Source organism: Puma concolor, chromosome B2 (genome assembly GCF_028749965.1).
Source record: "Puma concolor isolate L17-30 chromosome B2, mPumCon1.1.hap2, whole genome shotgun sequence".
Lineage (NCBI taxonomy): Eukaryota > Metazoa > Chordata > Mammalia > Carnivora > Felidae > Puma > Puma concolor.
Window position 1 is genome coordinate 153,457,527 of NC_141671.1, and position 23,981 is coordinate 153,481,507.

Consider the following 23,981-nt stretch of genomic DNA (forward strand, 5'->3'; position numbering starts at 1 on the left):
CCAAACACGACGCACCTCAGGACAGTCCCCCCCCCAACACGACGCACCTCAGGACAGTCCCCCTTCCTAACATGACGCACCTCACGACAGTCTCCCCCTCTTAACACGACACACCTCACGACAGTCCCACCCTCCTAACATGACGCACCTCACGACAGTCCCCCCTCCTAACATGACGCACCTCACGACAGTCTCCCCCTCCAACACGACGCACCTCACGACAGTCTCCCCCCCACAACATGACGCACCTCACGACAGTCCCCCCCAAAAAAATGCACCTCACGACAGTCCCCCCTGATAACACGACACACCTCACGACAGTCTCCCCCCGACACAACGCACCTCACAACAGTCTCCCTTTCTTAACACGACACACCTCACGATAGTCTCCCCCCACAACACGACGCACCTCACGACAGTCCCCCCTCCTAACACGACGCACCTCACAACAGTCCCCCCCCCCCAACAAGACGCACTGGGGCTTGGCCTTCTACCTCTGGGGAGTGGAGGGGGACAAGAACCCCGGTGAGGGTTTGGGATAGTGGGGAGTCACACTTGCTCCGTCCACAAGCAGGGGCGCAGGGCACAGACACACATCTGAGTGCGTCTGCCGAGACTGACGCCCGTCACAGACACCATGTCTGCTCGGTGGTCTCCGTGACCCACTCTGGCTCCGGTCCTGTGTCTCCTCCACCCCCTTCACGACCCGAGGGCTTGGCTCGCACACACTGTGATGCGCCTGCAGGCGCCCCGAAGGTCGGCACCTCATCCCCCTCAGGAAACGCATCCCCAGATCACCTCAGCTTCACTAAAACCATCAGTTTTCTTCTTGGAATTGTTGGGTTCAAGACGTCCCGGTAATCTCCTAGGCGATGAGCCATCAGCCTGGCAACAGCTCCCTGGGAGGACGTTTTCTCTTCGTTGACACTGACCGACGTTCGCTTCCATGAATGATTAAGTGAATCAAACGTCAGAAACGCAGAAATAACAATAAGCACGATTTCTGGGCGCTCGCAGCCCACAGGCAGTGCCCCGTGTGGTGCAGGTCTCCACTGACACCGATTAGAAGACTGGAATCAGTCGAGATATCCTGCCCGATAGGACACTGGTGGGGCCATCGGAGGTAGTGCGGAGGCATCCAGACTTTCATTACTTGGTTAAAACGTTAAATCCTCTCCGGAGTTTCCGTGTGCTATGAACCCGGACATATGTGTGCTATGAAGTCAGACCTTGGTCCTGCCATACATCTGTCATCCAGTATGGGGCAAGTGCCCTCTCTCGACCTCTGTTTGGGATGAACGCCAGGTGACACGACAGACCCAGGCGTCAGAAGGGCCGTATCGGTTCTTGCATGTAGAGCACCTGCCAGAACCAGGCGCCTGGGCGCACTCAGAGGTCACCACGTTGGCGTCGGTGTGGGACCAAACAGAGAAAGGACAGATACAAAACTCTGCAGTTTTCAGACCGAGTATACAACTTACATAACCCAAGAGAAACAGACTGATGCTTACAGTTCAGACTGTGGCCTGAGAATGTTTATTGTTTTGGAAGGAGAACTTAGTTCTTATTTCAAAGAAATGGTTAAAAGAAAGTCAGATTTCACACTGGAGCAAAACTTCACTTACTCACAAGTCCCCAAATAATCTTACACTCACGGACATGTGTTAAATTTATTTTAAAATTTCTCTTTCCTTGAACTGTATCAGAGATGATGATGAACCACACACATCTGGGACCAAAAACAAAAAAATGAGGTTTATCTGTTCTAAATACCTCAGCCTGCAAAACACTGCTACAAATCTCATACTAATGACATCTTACAACATTAATAACCCTTTCTTAGAACAGATCTTCAAACAACAGAAAAATAACTTTCAGATGGCCGAGTCACTTCTATATCCAAACTTTTGAACCATTACGAAAAGCAACAGTGTCCGGGGGATAAACACAGTAGCTCTGAGTCCTGTGAGTTTCGTTTGAATTTGGCGAGGAATTCCACCTCTGAAGGTCAGGCCTTCGTCCGTGTAAACAGAACACAAGCAGTGTGTCCCCGGCTGTCTCCATCAGTGGGTCCCTGTGGTCTGGGTGCCCTGTGGGGCTGGGGCTGCACGGAAAGCACTACGGCAGGAAGATGGCACGCGAGTGAGAGAGGTTTGTCTAAACACACGGGATGCGAGACGAGTCCCTCTGGAGCCACGTGGCCATGCTGAACCGAGAAGGGGGACAGGGAGATTCTCCCCACTGCTCTGCCTGGAGAGCCGTGTGACTCACTTTCTTGGTGGTGAGGGACAGAAAGCCAGCTTGGACGAGTTGAGTAGAAAGGCATTTTATTATATGGTTATTGGAATGTCTAAAGGTGCTTAACAACAAAAATGGATTTTGGAGTCAGGAAAAGCCACAGCTGTGGACAGATGGCAACAGAAGTCTTATCTCACTTATGCTACTGGCCTTCAGCTTCGGCCACTTCTTTCTCTGAGTTCCAGCTTCAAAATGTGGCCTACGCAGGGGCAGGTGTTGAGTCTTTGCTGCTCCCGTGACAACCACGTGGGTGGAAAGTCTGAGAAAGGCAGTGAGACAGAAAGATAAACTATGAGGGACAGGGACGAGTCCTTTCCTTCAATAAAATCGGGACGTCCCATGAGAGTGAATGCATGCATCCCACTGCTGCAGGGGCACTGACCTCACCATAGCTCTTGCAAAGTCGAGGGTGGTGACTACTGAAGGGACCAGCATTCTGAGGCTTGGAGAGCCTGAGAATTGGCTCTTGGCTGAGCTGCAGGAAAATAGCGACAAGCCTGGAAAAGGAAATGACAGCCAGAGGGACAAGTTTATGACATCACTTTCTGCCCAAGGAAATCAGTCTCTGTTACAGCAAAGTGTGTGTGTGCTGGAGGGGGATCTCAGGCTTTAATCACCATATGGACACAGAAGGGGAGGACTCGGGGTCTCACGATAAAGGGAGTTGGGCCAAAAACCCCGCACGAAGCCAGAAGATTCACGTGTTTAGACCTGAGTGAAGCATGGACAAGAAAGGGCATCCAGACAGCAGGGAGATGAGATGTCTCAGCCTGAGGTGAGGAAATCACCTCCAAAATCCATGACAGAGGGCTGCCTAACAGGGAGTTTGCAGTTTTAGCTTGTGCCACGTGATAAAAGGAAATCCATATCAAGAAACTAACCAAAAAAAAAAGTGGTCTCAGCTACTAATATTCCTGGAGCACCCAGCAGAGCAAACCTCAGAACCCCCAGGCCACTCCTCCACTAAAGCCTTGCAGGACCCTCAAGGTAAGCTCTGCTAAAGGGTCTCTGGAGGTTTTCCCATGAATGAGAGTTAGTGGACACAATGCCAGCAGGAAGGGGTACTCAACACTGCAGACGACAGAGCCATCACATGTGTCTTCAAATCAGTGTGTTTAAAATGGCTAGGAACACAATCGAAGAATAAGCTGTTATAAGAAAGAACCGGAAGACTGAAGACAACCAAAGTGAAGCTGGAAATAAGAGCAGGGCAACAGAACATAAACTTCCGGTTGGTGGGTTAAGACCTGATTAGAGACAGCCGAACAGTGGGCTTGTGAACTGGAAGACAGGTGTGAAGAAACCACACAGAATGCGGCTCATAGAGTTGAGAGGATGGGAAACATGAAGGAGACTTCAGATGGCAGACTAAGTCCAAATATTCACTTAAAAGAAGTTCCAAGGACGCCCGGGTGGCTTATCGACTCTTGATTTTGGCTCAGGTCATGATCTCAGGGTCATGGAACGGAGCCCTGCATCAGGCTCCACGCTGGGTATGGAGCCTGCTTAAGGTTCTCTCTCCCCCCGCCCCACCTCTCTCTCAAAAAATAAGAATAAGAGTAAGAAAATAAGAATAAAAATAAAATAAAATGAGTTCTGAAAGGCAAGAACAATGAGACTGGACAAGAGAAAATATTTGAAGGGATAACGGCCAGAATTATCCAGAATTAAGGAAAAGTCAAATAGTCACTGAGGGAACAAAATGAGGTCTAGGAAAGATAAAAAATAATAAACCCACAACTACGTTTACATTAAGTCTCCAGGACAGTACCCACAACAATCTTTCTCAACTGGTGGCCTCATCCCGAATCTCTATCACATGGAGTGGGCTTACATAAATACGGGCAGCCATCCCCACTCACAGAGAAGGCAGGTGAGGCACAAAGGTGACACCAAAACACAGGCTCCCAGTGACTCTGAGGCGTGTCAGGAATTAAGATCCGTTTTATACGTATTACTCATTTTTCAATTTTAAATATTACTGCCAGTTATTGGCCATTAACTTTCTCAGGTGTCCTTCATTAAAAACAAATTTTTAAGTTTCAGGAAAACAGAAGTCATCAAATTTTTTGTCTCATGTTTTATACTTCCAAGTTTTTTAAGTTTTGTGAAATCTTTCCCAAGCATACATCACAAAGCTATTCTACAGTTTCCTCTATTTAGTTATAGTTTTACTTTTCACATCTGGATATTGAAATCATTAGGTGTATGCACGTTTAAATAAAAATAGGTTTTTTTTCACTATAAAGACCTATTTTCCCTAAACACTGTACCAAATAATCCATCTTCTCTCCATTGTTTCATGGTGCCATATTACTATGTATTAAGTCCTCAAATATACATGGGTCTATCTCTGAATTCTCTATTATGTTCTTTTGGCTTTATTTCAGCTCTTGAATCAATGATACATTATTTCTATGGTCTCATATTGCTTATTATCTGATAAAGAAAATATAAAGTTGACTTAGCCTTTTATGGATCTTTTTTCTCCAATAAATGTTTTTTGGGATAAGTTTATTGAATCCTGCTGGAATTTCGATTAAGACTTGCAATAAAGGGGCACCTAGGTGGCTTAGTCGGTTGGGCGTCCGGCTTCGGCTCAGGTCATGATCTCACGGTCTGTGGGTTCGAGCCCCGCATCGGGCTCTGTGCTGACAGCTTGGAGCCTGGAGCCTGCTTCGGATTCTGCGTCTCCCTCTCTCTCTCTGCCCCTCCCCCACTTGTGCTCTGTCTCTCTCTGTCAAAAATAAATAAATGTAAAAATTGCGGAAGGGGGGCCGCCGGGGTGGCTCGGTCAGGTGAGAGTCCAACTTCGGCTCAGGGCGTGATCTCACGGTTCGTGAGTTCGAGCCCCACGTCAGGCTCTGTGCTGACAGCTCGGAGCCTGGAGCCTGCTTCAGATTCTGTGTCTCCCTCTCTCTCTGCCTCACCCCCACTCATGCTCTCTCTCTGTCTCAAAAATAAAAATAAACATTAAAATTTTTTTTAAAAAAGATTTGTAATAAATTTATAAATTAGTAAAGAACTGGCATTCTTATATTAAGTTATAACTTAAACTATGAAAGGATATGGAATATTATTCAGAACTTCTACACAGTTTATTAGCATTTTAAAGTTTTCTCCATTGTTTTTCTCAGTTAAGCTCCTAAAGTGTTATTTGTTGTTATTATAAAGGAAATCTTATTTTTATTTTAATTTCAGTTAGTTATTACTGATAATTTGATTGTTGTAACTAGATATTACATGTGGCAACCTTGGTGAATGACACCAGTTCTAAGAGTTTAATGATTCTATTAGATTTTCCAGTTAAATGAATCAAATCATCTGCAAACAATGAGAGTTTTGTCTCTCCTCCTCCAAGGCTTTTTACTCTCATTTGTTTCTCTTTCTTTATCATTCAGAATATCCAATATTATGTTAACAGAGTTGTGAAAGTAGTTCTCCTTGTCATATGCCTGGTTTTAAAGAGAATGAATGTAAAATCTCTAGGTATAAGATTTTCTATAAATATTAGCATATAACCTTTACCAGATTAAGAATCTCCTTTCTATTCCTACTTTGGCAGACTTTCTTTTAATCCTAAACAGTAACGAATTTAAATGCTTTTTCGGCATCTACTGAGAGACTACAAAATATTTCCTCTGTATCAAAGTGGTGATTAAGTCACTAGATTTTCCAATGTCGAACCAATCTTGTATTTGGAGATAAATCCTACTTAATCAAGATGCATTTTTAAGTGCACAGTTAAATCCAGTTGGCCAGGTTCTATTTTGGATCCACACAGATTTGTCTATAACCGAATCTGGCATATAATCACATTGCATTGTGTTTAGCGGGTGTTAGAACAAAAAAATACCCTACTCTCACTGCGAAACCAGGGGGATTCTTACACATTCAGTGCTGATGGAAGGCAAAATTAGACGGCCACGTGGAAAACATCTTGGCAGTTTCTTATAAAATAGAGCATACACTTCACATACAACCCAGAAAGTCCATATGTAAGTTATTTATCCAGAAAACTAAAAACATACGTTGGCACAAAGAACTGTTCACGAACGTTTCTGTAGCTTTACTCATAATCCACACAAAAGCTGGAAAACCCAAACCTTCCAAACTGGTATAAACCAGTGTGAAATGTACGATGGGACACACCAGTCAGACATGCAGCCGTATAAAAAGGCTCGCGACCACCACCCTGCATGAAAGGATAAACATGCAAACACGTGGTGTATTTATTATTCAAAGTACTGTGTGTGACTTCCTGAAAAGACATAAGGAACAGAAATCAAATCAGCGGCTGGGGTCGGAAGAAAAAGTTGAGTACGAAGGGACTCACAGTACCTGGGTGGGGGGGAGGGTCTCCGTCCTGACCCTGGAGGGACCCTGGAGGGACCTGGAGGGACCTGGAGGGACACCTCCAGCTTGACTGTGGTGCAGGTCGTATGGCCGTATATCCATCTGTCACCTCTTATTTAATTTCAAACCCCATCAGATGAACTCTACTCTGTATAAACGACTTATCATCAAACCTTAATGTAAAAATATAATAAATGCCACCATATAGGACTAAGTGAAGTAGATAACAGGAGCTGCCGAAGATTGTTGAAAATAAATGACATCCAAATACCTATGGGTATAAAACAATAAGCCTTTGTGTCGTCAGCCATGTGAAAGCTAGAAGTAACCATGTTCGTATCTCAGGCGAGATTCGCCTCTGCAGAAATACTTCACCTGAAGAACTAAGAGTGCTACGTCATCAGCTAGATTTTATAAAGCTCTGGGTGTTTGCACGCAACACATAAAAGACTACTTTTTAACATCACACATCTTATGTTCATACAATAGAGAAATCCTGACAAATGATTAATGGCCAGAGGTGAGAAAAATTTGGTTTCCGTAACTGAATAATGCAGGAGGAAGCAGACAAGATTCTGGGTTGTAACTCCAGTCTCCCGCTCGTGCTCGGTGCACACCTGGGCGCTCGTGCTCGGTGCACACCTGCGTGCTCATGCTCGGTGCACACCTGGGTGCTCGTGCTCGGTGCACACCTGGGCGCTCGTGCTCGGTGCACACCTGGGTGCTCGTGCTTGGTGCACAACTTGGGCGCTCGTGCTCGGTGCACACCTGGGCGCTTGTGCTCGGTGCACACCTGCGTGCTCGTGCTCGGTGCACACCTTGGGTGCTCGTGCTCGGTGCACACCTGGGCGCTCGTGCTTGGTGCACACCTAAGTGAAATCCAGCTCTAACAACACATGTTGCTAAATCGCTTCATGTTTGCTCGTCATCCTCAAACCTCACGCAGGCTCCACGTGTCCTGACTTCCTCCACTCGGAGGCATGTTTCCAAATGTCTAGACTCCTTTTTCTCCACGTTTCCCCAAGCACTGGGACCTTTTCTTGCTCACCGAGGACCACCTCCCAAGCGTGCAGCAGGCGGGGCAGATCACACAGCTCTGCCTACAAGATTTTGTTGTCTAAACAACAGGTTTGAAAGTAGCCACTTTTCCCCAAACTCAAGCCTCTCTGGAACCTTCCTACTTTCCCCATCAGTAATAGAAGACAGAGAGCTCAGAACGGCTTGGCCAGGCTGCACTCACACCACCTCGTGCAACCTCAGGTGCCTTGGTGTCTTCATCCTAAGATGGGGATAATCACAGCGTCCACTTCAAGGGCCCGAGAACGAGTCTAGAACTCTGCCGGCACATGGGAAGCGCTATCATTTCTATAGTGTAAATACCACCCTCCTCTAGGACAAGCCGGCATACGTCCCCTCCACGGTGGGGAGAACATGGGAAGAGCCACGTATAACTCCAGATTCTGCATGTGAGCTCCACGTAGAGCTGAAGGAGAGGAGAAAGAAGCACTTCTTAGAGAGGAGGAGCTCCAGGTTGAAATGCAAGGTGAGGCCACCAAACGTGGCTGTGCTGGACATCAGCCCTGAAGCCCGCCTGTGGTCTGACCCATTCCTCCGGGCTTCCCGGTGGGAGGCTGGCCGGCCCCCGGGGAGCAGAGGGAGGCGCACCCATGAGAGGGGCCCAGTCTCCGTCCCTGCCGCTGGAGGCAACGAGGACACCACAGGAACGCCAAGAGAGGAACCACGGACTATGGGGAATCCACTTTCGTAACTCCTGGAGACGGCCGTCCGTCTTCACGGACACTTCACCTAACAGAACAGTCGTGAAGGGAGACAAAACCCAGACGTGCCACTGGAATGAAGAGAGGAATTCATCATTTACTCGTGACAGACTTGGATTCCTGCCCCTGAGAACACGTGCTTGTGCGTGGAAAAGCCACGCCAGACTCTGGCACAGCCACTGTTTGTCTCTATGCGTGAAAGGTGCCAGGATTTACCTTTTTGTGTGCTTGGGGAGATCTCTGTGGTGGGGGGAAAGGTCTGAAATTCCTTCACAAAGAAACTACTGTTCAGCGTCCTCCAGCAGACGAAGGAATGTAGAAATGAGACTCTCCAGTGTCTCCTGAAGCAAGATTTGAAGATGATAACCCACACTGCCATTCTTCCCCAACTTCCTCGAATGCGACCAGGCAGCAAAGTCAGCCCACGGCAACGTGGGAACCACTGGTGCGCGGCCGGCTCAAACTGCCTTTCTTGACGTGCGCGGCACAGTGTGCTGGTGTAGATCTCGCTCAACCCAGGACTAACCCCCTCGTCCTGTGACATTTCCGAATTTCGTCTGTTTGGTGGCCGGCAAATAATGGAAAGGCGAGCTCTCCAGCCCCCTCTTCCCCTTAGCTTCGTAAACGAGACTCGGAAGCCAGGAGGAAGTCAAAGTGGTAAGACCAACAGTCCCGCTGTGATCGCAGCGCAGACAGGGCGGAGGCCCACGCCGGCGGACCGGTTACTAGTCACGTAACCTCAGCTGAATCATCTGCTCTGTCTGCACCTCGGTTTTACCATCTGCCAAGTGCAGACAACAACACGATCGTGCTTCGGCACACGGACTGACGTGTGCACACGCGTGACACATACAACAACACGGCCACTTCATGGCGCAAACGACGCATCGCGTACAAGCCATGCGGTCGATATGGAGTCACTTTGCATCCGCCCTTGATTTCCCTCCCTGTGCTCATCTTTCACAGCGCGATCTGGTCCTGAAGCCTAAGGAAGACTAATGTCGTGACACTTGAAGACCCCGGGTATGAAGCATTTTCACGCCCGTGTCGCTGGCCGCACCCCCTGACTAAACCCTTCCTGTAGTCCCCGTACCCGCTTCCAGGTGAGCCATAGGCTTTCAGAGGTGAAGGCAATCTTAGAGGAAAATCTAGCGTCTGTCTTTTACGTTGCTAATCTGGTGCGTGAAAAGTCGCAGAGCCGAAAGGAGCAGACGTGGGTGGGCACCGACGTCCTGCTCGCAGCAGGCCCCGTGTTGAAGTCCTTCGCCGAACACGCGGCACGTCCTCCGCGCAGAAACCGGGACCGTACCTCACACAGGTATCGGCCTTGACAGAGGCAGTAAGCGCAAAGATTTACTTTGGATTAAAAGCCTCAAACCAGGCGGCATCTGAAAGTGTGAGTTCCATGAGCCTTCGGGGCAGAAACCACTGGAGAACACAGCCCGTTGCCCCACTTCATCCGTCTGACGGATTTCAGAAGAGAAAACGCCGCGTCACACGCCGCCTCAGTTCTTGCCCGGCCGCTCTGATAGGAACACGGCGCCTCGGCCCGAGCCCGCCGTCGCGACGACTCAGGCTCCGTGAAGGACCGGCCGCTGGCAGCCAGGCAGACCCTCCTGATCGATAACTCAGAGTTTCCGGGATGGGCAGGAGGGCCCGCTGTGCAGCCGAGATGGAGCTGTCCAAACACTCGAGTTCCATAATTTCATTACTTCTCAAACGTCTCTAATCCAGGATAAACATCTCCACTTGGTTGAAACTCGCCGAGGTCCGGCATGTCGCAGGGTTTTGCGTAGCCTTCCGGCCTCTCCTTGGACTTACCCAAGTAATTCTGCCTTGCGGTGTTTCTGCACCCGTGTGCAGGCGGGGAGGCGGGCCCGGGGCAGAGCTGACCAGACACAGAGCTCCGTCCTGGCTGGAGCCTCCCAGGTGAGTCCGTGGGAACCAGTAGCCCAAGGAGGTGTTAATCCTGGAACAGCCCAACCGCACCGCTTTCAGGACACGCTGAGGGCAGAGGCGCGGGGCGTGAACTGCAGACGGACAGCGGCAGATTTAGTGCCTCACCCGACGGCCGACGCCCAGGTGTCCTGGCAAGAACGGAGTCGAAGCAATTGTGTCGTTCCTGACGCGGAGACTCCCGTGTTCTGACCAGAACGGATTGAAGCCCTGTTCTGGGGCTCCCGTGGAAGCAGGGGGAGCTGGCACTGTGGCCAGCCCCGGACCTGGCCACTCTCCGCGCAGACAGGCCCCAGGTGAGGCTTACAGAACGCGGGGCTTTGTCTCCGGGAAGCCTGGGGACTCTGCAAGATGAGCTCCACTCCTAACCACGCAGATTCTCTCTCAAATAACCGCTCCGAGGGTCGGGTCGTGGGGACCTGGGGCGTGGCAAGCGCTCCAAGGGTCGGATCGTGGGGACCTGGGGTGGCGCCCGGACTCCCAGGATGCCCGCTTCTGTGTTTGGAAGGAAACAATCTGCCAACCTGGTAAAGTCTGTTCCTGGGCCAGAAGGTGACACTTTGCCGGTCAGTCCTCACCTACCACAGAAGGAGGCCACCGCTGGCCAACTTCCCTCCCCCTGCCTGCTCTCTGCATGCGAAGCGATGCCTTGTATGCCTCAGGGACACAGGCGGAAAACCAGACAAGAAGCTGGTGGGGGGTTTCCTTGGCATTCTCAGCTCCAGTTTGGATGGCCTGTGTGAGCCTCGAATGACTACACACATGAGCAGCACAGCATCTCTGTCTCTCCTGTACTTGCGAAGAACTGAGCAGTGCTGTCGTGACCGGAACTCTCCAGACAAGGAAACGTGGTGACCCTGAACCCCCAGAAACCCCATCTGAGCCGATGACAGGCTCAAGTTTAGGACCTGACCCGCCAAACAGCGGATGCACGTTATGGGCTGTTTCAAACTACCCACCTGTCACCGCCCACGTGCGTGCACACACAGGTCAGCACTGCACAGAAAATATTGTGCGGAGATAATCACACATACTGCATCAAGTAGAAAATCTTCCCACTGCTACAGGACCCAGGGATTTCTGTCAAAGGAGAAGAAGATCACTGGGCAGGATAAGAAAACTTCAGAGCCTCCTGGGAAATGAGCAGTCGGCAAGTGGCCACACCTGAGGCGGGGCTGACCGATGGGAGAACCCGATCATTTCCAGAAAGGGAAAGCACCAAAACTTTTTAACAGGCTTTCTTAGACTAAGTGAAATGAAATTCACGGCAATGACTCTAGCGGGTGCCTATTGCGGGGTAGGGTGGAAAGTGGGGTGACTTTAAAATTATGTTTTAAGTTTACGAACTATACTCGAAATGTGAAATCGAAATTCCTAACCCCTTTACAGTTACATTATTCATTTTCCAAAATGCAACTTCTAGTTAAGATCAAGTTTTTAATTCATGCTTCAAGGCATCCCCTTTACTTCAAGCATATAGAAATTATATATAAAATATAACAAGAGGAAAAAAAAAACTGGCCTAGCCAGGCTCAAAACAAGACAATTTCTCCGTGAGCAGAAATGAGACAGAAGCTCAGGCTCTGCCTTGGGCCTCCTGGCTCGCGGCAGGACGAGAGCGCCCCCCACAGGCCCCGCATCGAACGGCGGCTGCCCTGGGACCTGTGCTGAGGCCCCAGCGAATCTGGAAAAAAGCAGTAGCAAAATCCAAGTCCGGGGAGAGAGAAGTGGAGAAAGAGAAAGCTGGACATTATTCTCCACTAAAAATAAATCTGTAGGTTAAAACTGTAAAACGCATATTTACATTGAATGTGAAGAAGGTAGACCAAATAACAGGGCCCGAGAAATAATGTAAAATAATTATGTTTATAGTCCCCAGGAGACGAATGGACAACCAAACAAAAATAAGGAATTATTTTACAAATTGCAGTAAATGTGAAAGGACATACTGGGAATTTTAAAAATGGCAGAACAATGTCAGCTTGGACAAAAATCGCTTGAAGGAAGCCTGGTTCACAGAAACAGAAAATTCCGCTGAGAGATAAACCGGTTTAAAAATGTGAAAGATCAGTTAAGATCCATGATTGATACTTTGAGAGTTTAAAAAATATATTGAATAGAATCCGAAACACAATAATAAAAGCAATTCTGGAGAAACGATGTTTGAAGAGGAAACAGATACCAAATTTCTCATCAGCAATGTTAGGTATCAGAAGGCAATAAAATAATATTTTCAGAGTATTAATAACATGTCAGTCTAGACATTTATTCGAAGCTAAATCTCATTTAGGTGTGAGAGCAAGAGGAGATATTTTCAGATATACAAATACCAAGAGATGTCATCACTTACTTTCAATACCTTAATGGAAAAAGATACCAGGAAAAAATATATTTTGGCGAGAGGAAAGAACCTACCGGAAACCAAGAGAAACACAGTGACACAGAAATTGACCCAGACCTCCCAACAATCACGACAAGCTGTGGACAACAATGCTTCCCACGCTACATACGCCTGTTAAGGTCTTATTCTTGTCCACAAAGAAACAGATACAGAATTAACTTCAGATTTTTTAAAATTAAATTTTATAGCTAAGTATAGAAGTTACAATATTAAGAGTAATAGTTAAAATAAAATAGAAGTATAATCTTTAGTTTGCAGCCAACACCGGTAAAAATGCTAAAAGTCAACCTTGCAGAGGTTGAATCAAAGAATCAAAGTATGAGGACAATAACCAGCAAAATTCACTTGTAAAAGTAAGTCTAAATATATCAGGAGTCAAAAATGGTGAATGTGCTAGATTTTCCAGTTGAAAGACAGCAAACTATACACTGAATTATGAAATTCAGCTGGAAAGACTGAAAGTAAATAGTTGGGGAAAGGTGGACCATGTAAATGTTAAGTAAAGTAGGCTTAGCACTGTTAGTAACATAAGACAGAAGAAAATTAACTCCAAAACCGTAAGTAGGAAAGAATATAAATGCAAAATAGCACAAACCAAATCCCGGGTGATCAACAAACACAAAGTTCCTATCACATGGTATCGAGATGCCTAGAGCAAGAAGCATTAGGAGGAAAACGGACGAAAGCATGAATCGGGGGCAGACTTTCCCTCATCTCGATTATAAATGTACAGATCAAAGCAGAAATACAATAGTGAGGTCATAAACAACATGGACAAGTTTGACCCAACAGCTGTGATAGAACAGATATTAAGTAGAAGAATCCTGTAACAACAAAGCTACAATTATGTATCTTTTTCAGACACATGGGAAATTTCATGAAAATTAGCCAGGAAGTAGGTCACTAGCCCCGGGGCCTAGATCGTAGGCAAAATAATCTTTGGAAATAATTGATTAGAAGTCACGTGTTTTTGGGGGGGAAAGGCTGAGTAAAAAGGAAACCATAATGGAAATTTCAAATAGTTAAATTAAAACCAAAGTGCTTCGTGTCAAACCCGTGGGCTGAAACTAAGTGGGTACTCTGAGAGGAAGTTTTAGCTGTAAATGTAAATATGAAGAGAAAACAGAAGCCTGAAAATAAATAGGTCACACAGTCAGGTCAACAAGCCGGAGAAGTGGGTGTGGCTCGAAGAAACAGGACGAGAGCAAGAACTAACGTGGGAGAGAAACTCCAGCGAGGACCAACGAGACACGGGCTGTGTCTGAAACCACTGACGACACCCGCCCTCTCCAGCCAAGTCCGCGGGGTGAAGGAGGGCACGCACAGGCTAGCAGCGCAGGCACAGAGAACGGACCGCCAGCCACAGCAAAGGGAGAGAAGGCTCCAGAAGCCCGTGTCCTGCGGTCCCTCACAGGACTCTCCCCCTGCAAACTGTTTTCCTGCAAACCACTGCTTACCGTGTCCTGCGTCACAAACCAAGTAACTTCTTTGCCTCCTGCCTTTGACTTGTTGTACAACAGTAGGTAATCAAACTAAAGACCAATATTACTCAAATATCCTAAAGAGGGGTGCCTGTGTGGCTCAGAGGGCTAAGCGTCCGACTTCGGCTCAGGTCATGATGTCACAGCTCGTGGGTTCGGGCCCCGCGTCGGGCTCTGTGCTGACCGCTCAGAGCCTGGAGCCTGCTTTGGCTTCTGTGTCTCCCTCTCTGTCTGCCCCTCCCCTGCTCGTGCTCTGTCTCTCTCTCAAAAGTAAACATTAAAATTTTTTTTTTAATTTAACATTTATTTATGAGAGATAGAGACAGAGCACGAGCAGGGGAGGGGCAGACAGAGAGGGAGACACAGAAGCCAAAGCAGGCTCCAGGCTCTGAGCGGTCAGCACAGAGCCCGACGCGGGGCCCGAACCCACGAGCTGTGACATCATGGCCTGAGCCGAAGTCGGACGCTTAGCCCTCTGAGCCACACAGGCGCGCCGCATTAAAAAAATTTTTAATAAAATAAACTCTCTCAAAGGTACCACACAGCTAACAATATTGCTGGTTGTAGTATGCTAAAATCCTACATTTTTCTGCACACAGAGAAGAGATACTATTACAGTGACATTTTTTCATATATTAGGCTGTTAACTCAAAGGCCATACGTTTAATATGGTTTTTAGAATACTATATGTAGTATGTCATACAGGATGTGTGTATGTCTATGTATGTGAGCCCCGGAGAGTTTTTGAGAAATAATGAGCACATACAGCGATGCTGCTAACGTAGGGAAAGATGGCTCAGTCTTTCCCCACTTGATACAGAAGAGGAAGTTCCCTCCTGAAACAAACACCCTCCAGCGATAGCGGGCTGCAGGGGAGAGGCTCTCACCTCCTGGGATCCCGCTACTTTCAACTGTTAGTTACACTTAGGTGCAAATAAACGTGCCAACCTTTCTTGTGTATTGTATAAATGGGGAAAGGAACCGTGGCGCCTAGTTTTCTTTTTCATTTTTAATCAGCTAATCCAAATACAGAAATGATCCGCTAAATTTTATTCTCACTACGCGTCCCAAATCGCGCCCGGAGAGGACCGGCACTAGGCTAGTCCACACGGCGAGGCATGTTGCCACCAGGGACTTGCCGTATCGTACTTGGAATGTGAAACAGAAAACTGAGCTGTAGCTGAGTCGTGGCTCCATGCGGTATCTTGGGCAAGACATTTCACCTTCAGGGATCTCAGGCTCCCCTCTTGACGGATGGTGAAAATAGTGCCTTTCCCGTTGTGCCATCACGGAGTTAACCGGGAGAGTGTGCAAAAGTGCCATCAAGTGTGAGTTCTCAGGAAATGTCAGTTGTAATCAAGTGAAGAATGACAGGGTTTAGTCACAGGGACTAAAATTCCAGCCCGGAGAGTAAGCCAAACTGATGACACGCACATAAATCATCAAACATGTGCTTCCCGGGATCCTTTTTTTTTTTTATCTTTTTTCCATTTGATTTTTTTTTGAGAGAGAGAGAGAGAGAGAGAGAGGGAGAGAGAGAATCCCAAGCAGGCTCCCCACTGTCAGTGCAGAGCCCAACGCAGGGCTCGAATCCCTGAACTGTGGGACCACGACCTGAGCTGAAATCAAGAGTCAGATGTTCAACGGACCGAGCCACCCAGGCGCCCCATTCCCTGGATCCTTCTATCTGCTGCAACACAGGTGTTCCCTCCACGGAGACACCTCTCTGAGCAGAAAGGGGTGCCTGGTGGTGCAGTGGCCGCTCGCGGGGCTCCCGGATTCAGGCCAGGCAGTTTGCCCAGCGCAAACCTGGAGAGCCGGCAGCTAGGGGACTCCCGGCATCTGGCAGCCTGTCGACCGGAGACCAGTTTCCCTCTGGGTACCGAAGCTCGGGTATCCGTGCACCCTGAAACAGGCACAGGAGCGTTTATTAAAATGCTCCAGTGACACAGCACTGTGTGCCTGTAAGTATTCACGCTGTGCATCACGTGGAGGCAGAAGTTGTACAAGCATTAAATTAGACGCTCGCTCGCTCGCTCGCTCTAAAAATCATGACTGTGGTAAGAACTACAGACTATGTAATGGTATGAAAAGTGATAGAAAAACAATGCAAGTTGAATACAATTCTGACAATGCTCCGATCTTCAGCGTTTTTGGAAGAAACTTGACAGACAAGTCCACAGAATAGCCGGATAGTTGAAACACCGCGGGATGGAGAAACACCGTGGGCAGAAGGCCCCACGCACACGGTACCCAGGACGCCGCGGTGGGGCGCACAGCCGGCACACGGCCCGCGGGGACAGTACAGACCCTGAAACGGAGGCACACGAATGCGCCCGGCGGTCCGTTCCGTGCAGCAAGGGCAGCCCCAGCAGCCAATGGTGAAGGACAGAGGTCGCTCATCCCTGGCTGGCGGGAACACCAAGTGACGCGTCCTGGGAAACAGGCTGGCAGCTCCTCGTGGGCACGCACGTAGCCCGCGGTGCCCAGCAGCCGCCGCGGGGGCACCGTTCCCGGAGAAATGGGAATCCGTGTGCCCTGGAGCCCCACGGCACCTGTAACAGCTCCAGGCTGGGGCCCGCCCACGTCCTGCCAGGGGTAACACAGCGAACCTTCAGAGGACCGTCCCACGGGAAGCAGCCGATCGTGAAAGGTCACAGAGTAACATTCTTGACAATATGGTAGAAAGAAGAGATTGCCGGCTTCCAGGAGTAAGGGAACGGGTGGGGGGATGGGTGTGGATACAAAACGGACTCAGGAGGGATCCTCGTGGTGACAGAATGTTCTGGATCTTGACTATGCTGCGGATACACGTGTGGTAATGCTGCATATGCCTAAGTGCTACACACACACACACACACACACACACACACACACACACACACGCAAGTCACATGGGAACATGAACACCTTGGGTTGCAGAGTAACTTACACTCGAATCCCACTAAGCCTCATGGTGAGGGGCAGTGTGCCCCCTCCTCCATGCAGCCCTCAGAGACACCATGACGACACCCCCTGCATGGTCTGCCCAGCGTGTCCCTTTACCGTGACACCTGGAGCCAAGTTTCAGTACGCACCAGGGGCCGGGGAAGGGAGCCAGTCCGCGTCGGCACAAGGCAGGGAGCCCGTAGGGCGCAGCGTGGGGGCCCAGGCAGGAGTGGGAGAAGGCGCCCAGGGCAGAGTCAGTCACACGTGGTCCCAGCTGCTTCCCGGGTGCCCGATGGTGGCCTGTGCTGAATGGGGTGGATATGCCAGAAACGTCTTGGAATGATGTCCAGGAAGAAATCCAAAGACGGCTGTTGGATCGTGGACTCATGTGTAACACACACCACACCCAGGCCATGACACTCCCCACCTATGACAGCCCGTTCCCGCAGGATCAGGAAACCGCAATGAGACAAGGACACGTCTGAGAAAGCCGTGAGCACTGAGCTTTTGGGGCCAGGGCGCCCGAGGAAGACGCCAGCCCAGTCAGGCCCCCTGTTCCCCCGGAGATGCTGGAGCCCGGCTCACAAGGCTGCTCTGATCCCGGGGGCTCAGGGGACACGGCCCCGACCGCAGGCAGCTGCACGACCCCAGAGGCTCCGGTCCCAGCACGCGCACTGGCCCCGTTTGGTCCCCAGGCCCCGTCCCCCGCGAGCCCCGGCTTCCTGCCCGATGGACGGGGCCTCTGTCGGAGAGGAGGCTGGAGTTCTCCTCAGCGCAAAACTCTAAGCCAAGAGCAGCGTCGCATCCGTGGGGGAAGTGGACACCACCCCTGCCAGACCTGGAAAACGGGGAGTTTTGTTTCCTGTAATCCCCACGTGGCCTGCGTGCCATACGCAGTTCTCGGCAAACTGTGGTGCGCGGTGTGTGCTCGGCAGGACGGCACCCGAGGCGTGCATGCTGCTGCAGGTGGGTCCCGCCCAGCGCGGCCACGGGGACGCCACGTCCCGGCTTGAGCTCCCGCCTCAGGGCCACCAGGGCCGGCCTCGTCTGACCTGGGGTCACAGCAGCCCCACTCGGCAGCACACTCCTGCCAGACAGCCTCTGGGGACGAACGGCGGGTCCTCTGGGGTGGCCCTCGCGAGCTGGGGGTGGAGGAGAAAACCCCACCAAGGCCCAGGGGGCAGCGCCCCCATGCCTCTCGTTGTCCACGACATCCAGGGAAGCCTCTCTCCTCCGAGCGAAATGAGCCACGCCCTGCCGTCCCTGCGCCAGAAGGCTGGAGGGCAGAGGCAGGCAGCTGGGGACAGGACCCCCCTCGCTTGCTGAGGTCCTCCTCGTGGGCGAGTGCGGAGGAAAGTCCCCCCGCTGCTCCGTCCAGGCAAGGCCCCCGGCCCGAGGCCACGCCAGGTGCTGTGCCTTCACAGAGGCCGGGCCGCACCCCTGCAGCTCGCATCCTGGGACAGCAAGGCTCCGGCCTCGAATCCGCCAGAGGAAGCACGGGTGTGGACAGGCGCGGCGCCTGCTCCCGCAATTCGGCAAGGGTGTGGGCTTGGCAACCGCGGGGTCACAGCCACCTGGTGCCGCGGGAGCGGAGGTCCCTGCCGGGACCTTCCGAGGGCCCAGAGTTACCGCCGTTTACGTGTGCTGACACCCAGGTCACCAGAAGGCCCGCACCCGTGCCCTGTGTAAACGTTTCTGCGAAGCCAGGGAACAGGACACCTTCTGGCTTCCAAGAGCGTCCCCAGACGTCACAGCCTGTCATCTACTCGTTCATCACAGGCTCCCTTCTTTGGAAGGGACTGGAAAACACCACGCGAGCATACCTGTGTTAGCTGCATGTCTGGGGGACTTTTCAGTGCGTGTGGCTCGTCACATTTTCCATCTGTGCTGTGACTTCCTGGGCCTGCCCGCATTCCCACAGCCACATGAAGTGGGAGAACTAATTTTCAATCAAAGTGTGGTCATTAACACACCTTTCCCCGTTCGTCTACACCTCTGTCGATCTAGCTGGGCACCTGCACGAGACTGCAGCCAAAAAGCCACCATATTAAAGACCAAACAGCCTATTGTTAATTCCGTCCCTGGCACAGCACCGAGCTCCTCTGCACTAAAAGGAAGGTTTGCTAACGGTGGGGACAAAATTCTGGGCCACCAAGTGGTACCAGGTGAAAAGTATGCTAACTGCAGAGGTTTTAGGGGAAGTGTCCTGAGGTGAAATGCATCTGAAATCAGATGGCTTACCGAGGGGACCGGGGCGGGCGGGCGGACAGTCGTGGTAAAGCAGGGGCAGTACAACGTTAACGGTAGAAATCTAAACAACGGAATTCACCTGTTTACCACAAGACTCCTAAACTCTGCCGCGGAGCAGAACACCCATGATGATGTTGGGAAACACAGCAGCCCTCTTTCTGAAACGACACGGTCTGGTCACACGGGCTGCGTCATTTGAGGGCTCTGACGAAAATCAATCACTGCAGGCAGCAGAGCTGTTTCTACGGAAGAAGTGAAACCTCATCTTCCTGTGTGATCTGCCAAAGACCCATTCGCGAGACCCGCCACGGACCACAGCCTCGCGCGGTCATCATTCCGCCCGTGGATTCCTAAGTGTCACACGGCATTCCACACGACAGCAGCCTGCCCCCGCAGAACGCGCCAACGTGGACCAGCCTACTACCACCGGCTAAGTCCCTGTAGAGTATTCCTGAGGCTCTGTAAGTGCAGCCAGTTAAAAATCACCTGCTCATCAGCAGCACCGACATCAATTCAGGGAGAGAGACAGAGACAGACAGGAAAAGCGGCCGTCGTGAGTGTCTCCTGCCTCGCCCGTTCCCACCCGTGCTAAGCCACCAGTCTCGACCCCCCGCAAAAATGACGGTAGAAGCCTGTGTCCATCGAGCTCTCCCACAGGAGGGCACGCCCCCCAGTCTCCCCGTTGGTACGGGTGCAGCGGTGACCCTTTCTGTTCGCAGGTGGGTTGAGTCGTTAACCCGGGTGCAGCCCCGGCACTTGTGTGTTTATCAGAAATGCAGTTTCTGGACCACCCCGACCGACCCAGTTAGAGCCTGTGTCTTAAACGCTCCCCGGAGTTTCAAAGGACACTGATGTGGGAGAGGCTTCCAATTCCCTTAACCATTTTGCCAGAGGTCCTCAGATTTTCTTGTGACCAGAATCCTCTGGAAGACTGATTGAAATACGGACTGCCGGCGGGGGCACCTGGGTTACTCAGTTGGTTAAGCGTCCATCTCTTGACCTCAGCCCAGGTCTCGATCTCAGAGTTGGGAGTTCAAGCCCCACACGGGGCTCCGTGCTAGGCATGAAGCCTACTTAAACAAATACACATGCGTGGGTCGCTGTGCCTTACCCCCCAGACTTCTCTAGACAGTAGGACAGGGTGGAGGGCCCAAGAACCTGCATCTCTAACAAGTTCCCAAGTGACGCTGATGCTGCTGGTCGAGGGAGCGCACTCAAGAACACTCCACTTTTCCACACTGCTTCCAAACACCCCGTGAGCTGCTGTGCTTATCAAAACCTATCTGCTAACATCTTCCAAGCTGGTAAACTCACAAACTTCCAAAAACGACCTCTACAGGGCACATCTGAATTTCTGCAACCTTTTCCTGTTTCCAGTGGAATTGGAATTTCTCTGCAAACGTGCAGCATTTCGTCTAAGAACTGGAAGGCTGCAACTGTACAAGCTCCAGCTGGAGGGATTCCAAGCACCAATTTCTCCCCACCCTCCATTTCAGTCGTGTCTTCCCTCTGAAGGCAGATGGCACACATTACAGTCATCTGAGGGTTCCAGGGAGATGGTAATCAGGACACATGTAAGACTCGTCTGCCGTTAATACTCTGCCTCACGTAACAAGTACTGAGCAACCATTAGTTCTAATCCGTTTGCTAACAGAACTCGAAGCAATCCAAACAAGTCAAGCGTCCTGGTGGAGCCTACCCTGGTGAAGAACTCTCCCGAATGTCTGGGTTTATAATCTAAATCCTGCCTCTCCCACGACACTATCTGGAAGTCCAAAGAAAGCAACACATTGTGCCAAGTTGAAGAACAAATCCGGCTGAATGACGAGGGAAATGCACTGATTCCAAGAATGGAAGAAAGCAGGAGAATCCGGTAAATTTACAGAAGCACAGTAATGGGGCAGAACTACAGCCGTCACAGATAGAACAGGCAGGATACAGTTGTCACGCGTCAGCTGCACGGCTACCGTCACCAGCTTCGAAACTGGTGCTTCTGCACCAAACCCCCACCGCCTGTGTTAACAGGTTTCACGGGACGAAGGTGAATAGCACAGAGCAGGTGTTGTGTCGTGTGCAACGCAAGCCGGGCCACGCAGACCACACCACGCACGGGCGGCCCCCGCACCATTTCCGTATCGTGCATCAGGTCTGATCAGCAGTCCACCCGTGACTTTGCTAAACTGAAAGTGTGTGTCTTTATTACTTACTGAGGCACATGGACTTTAAAATATCTTCCTGTCTTAACCCTGAATTCAGTGCATCTCCGTACAGATCAGAGTGATTTCAAATGACACCGCAGATGTCCTGACGATAGACAAGAACAACTGACTGAACACTAAACAATTTAGCATTTGTAAAAACTTAAAATTGTTTGAGTTCTGAAACACTATGCTTTCTGCTTTAGATTTGATTTTCCAAATCGTACTTTGGGTCTCTGACCTTTTTTCCACAGCAGACTCGGTTAGGATTAAGACGAGCACAAAAGCAGACATGTGACTTCGCAAAGCAGCATTTTTTCCCCTTCCTGTCCTTCTGTGACCAGAGTTGTTACGAGATAGAAGGGGAGGAGCAAGGAGGCTGAAGGTGTGTAGGTGCGTTTGGGGGACAGCAGGGCAGCTCCGGGCGTGGACGGGGTCGTCGTGCAAGCTGCCGGGGGTGGGGGCGCGTGCTCCACCCTAACCCCGCCCAGCCTCCCCCAACTGTACCCTCCCCTCTGTGGCGAGCAAACCCCATCCACCTTCCCTGTGACTCTCCTCCACGAGTCAGCACAGACCGGCTCACTGACTGCTTCTCTACGTCCAGTGAGCTAAGAACGGCTTCTACGTGTCTAAACGGTTGAAACCTGTTCAGAAAGAGTTTGTGACACATGAACATGGTATGAAGTTCAAGTTCCCACGTCCATGAACAAAGACACACTGGCACAGTCACACCCACCTGCTAAGTGTGGTCACCAGCTGCTGGCCGTGACAGGGACCAGATGTGGCCTCTGGTAGCTTCATGTCGGTGCTCAGGGCACCGCAGTCACAAGAGGGCAGCGTCACAAGTGCCCCACGCACTGCGACGCCGTGACATTTGTTTCCAGAGCATACATCACATCGAAGCGGGAGAAAAGTGGCCTCTGATAGGTGCTCTGCGGTGCACAGTGTGTGGATTACGCCAACACACGGCCGAGCCTGAAGGACGCCACAACCACGCACACACCAGATGGAGCCTCCGTCGCGACTCACAGACGGCTTGGTCGGAAGAACAAGAAACTTTAAAACAGAATGTCTGAACACGGCATGATTTCTTTTAAAAACAACAGCCAGGCTGCAAAGTGATTTTATAAGTGATTTATAAGTGATTTCATTTGTTAGCCAAATAAGGAAAGCCACTGACAAACCGTGACCTGGTTGAATCACAGTTCACTGCAGCAGCCAGAGAAACGGACTCCCAGGTGGCTCGTCTGAGACGGGTAGGTGGCCCTGGCAGCTTTCCCCCTGGGAGACGCGTTCGGGATTGAGGGCAATGACAGCAACCTCCACTGTTCGTTAGAAACAAGGCAAGTTATCTCGAGAGCGTTTCCTTGAGCGTTCATGCGTCAATAAACGTCACTGAGAACATTGCTCGGTGTTGCTGATTTAAGACGTCGGGAGTCTGGGAGCGCCTGGGGGGCTCAGCCAGTGGAGCCTCCGACTCTTGATTTCAGCTCAGGTCACGATCCCAGGGTCGTGGGATCGAGCCCCATGCTAGGCTCCGTGCTGAGTGTGGAACCTGCTTAAGATTCTCCCTCCCTCTCTCTCTGTCCCTCCCCCACTCACTCGCTCTTTCAAAAAAGAAAAAGAGGGGGGCGCCTGGGTGGCGCAGTCGGTTAAGCGACCGACTTCAGCCAGGTCACGATCTCGCGGTCCGTGAGTTCGAGCCCCGCGTCAGGCTCTGGGCTGATGGCTCGGAGCCTGGAGCCTGTTTCCGATTCTGTGTCTCCCTCTCTCTCTGCCCCTCCCCCGTTCATGCTCTGTCTCTCTCTGTCCCAAAAATAAATAAAAAAAAAAAAAAAAAAAAGAAAAAGAAAGAAGTCAGTACAGTGGTCAAAAGGACTGAAGACACAGTCTCTGTGACCAGCCTGAGCAGAACTGCAGCCAGAAATATTTGAAAAGCTGAGAAAACATGGATTTGGCCTAACCTGAAGTGGAATCTTCTAAGACGTGGTGTGCCTGGCAGTGTGAAAGTAAGTACAGGCGGAGGAGGAGAAGGCTGAGGTGTGCCATTTACAGCTCTTGCGAAGCTGTGACGTGTTTAAAGCTTAGGGTTACCTACGGGCACCTGGGTGGCTCCGTTGGTTAAGCGTTTGACTTTGGCTCAGGTTATGATCTCACGGTACATGGGTTCAGGCCCCGCATCCAGCTCTGTGCTGACAGCTGGGAGCCTGGAGCTGCTTCCGATTCTGTGTCTCCCTCTCTCTCTGGCCCTCCCCTGCTCGTGCTCTCTCTCTCCTCTCTCTCTCTCAAAAACAAATAAACATTAAAAAAAAAATTTCGTAAGCTCAGGGTCACC

The 23,981-nt window shown here is 50.6% G+C and overlaps 1 protein-coding gene and 1 long non-coding RNA gene across 2 annotated transcripts in view; both read right to left on the minus strand.

The window, feature by feature from the left end:
• WDR27 (WD repeat domain 27) overlaps nt 1-23,981 on the minus strand; it is a 153,693-nt gene that overhangs the window by 7,194 nt on the left and 122,518 nt on the right. The gene's annotated exons all lie outside the window — the stretch shown is intronic.
• On the minus strand, nt 1,657-10,807 carry LOC147581384 (uncharacterized). Its single transcript, XR_015251737.1, has 2 exons — nt 2,681-10,807; nt 1,657-2,557 (listed from the first exon to the last, which is right to left on the minus strand). It is a non-coding gene; the product is annotated as an uncharacterized LOC147581384 (long non-coding RNA).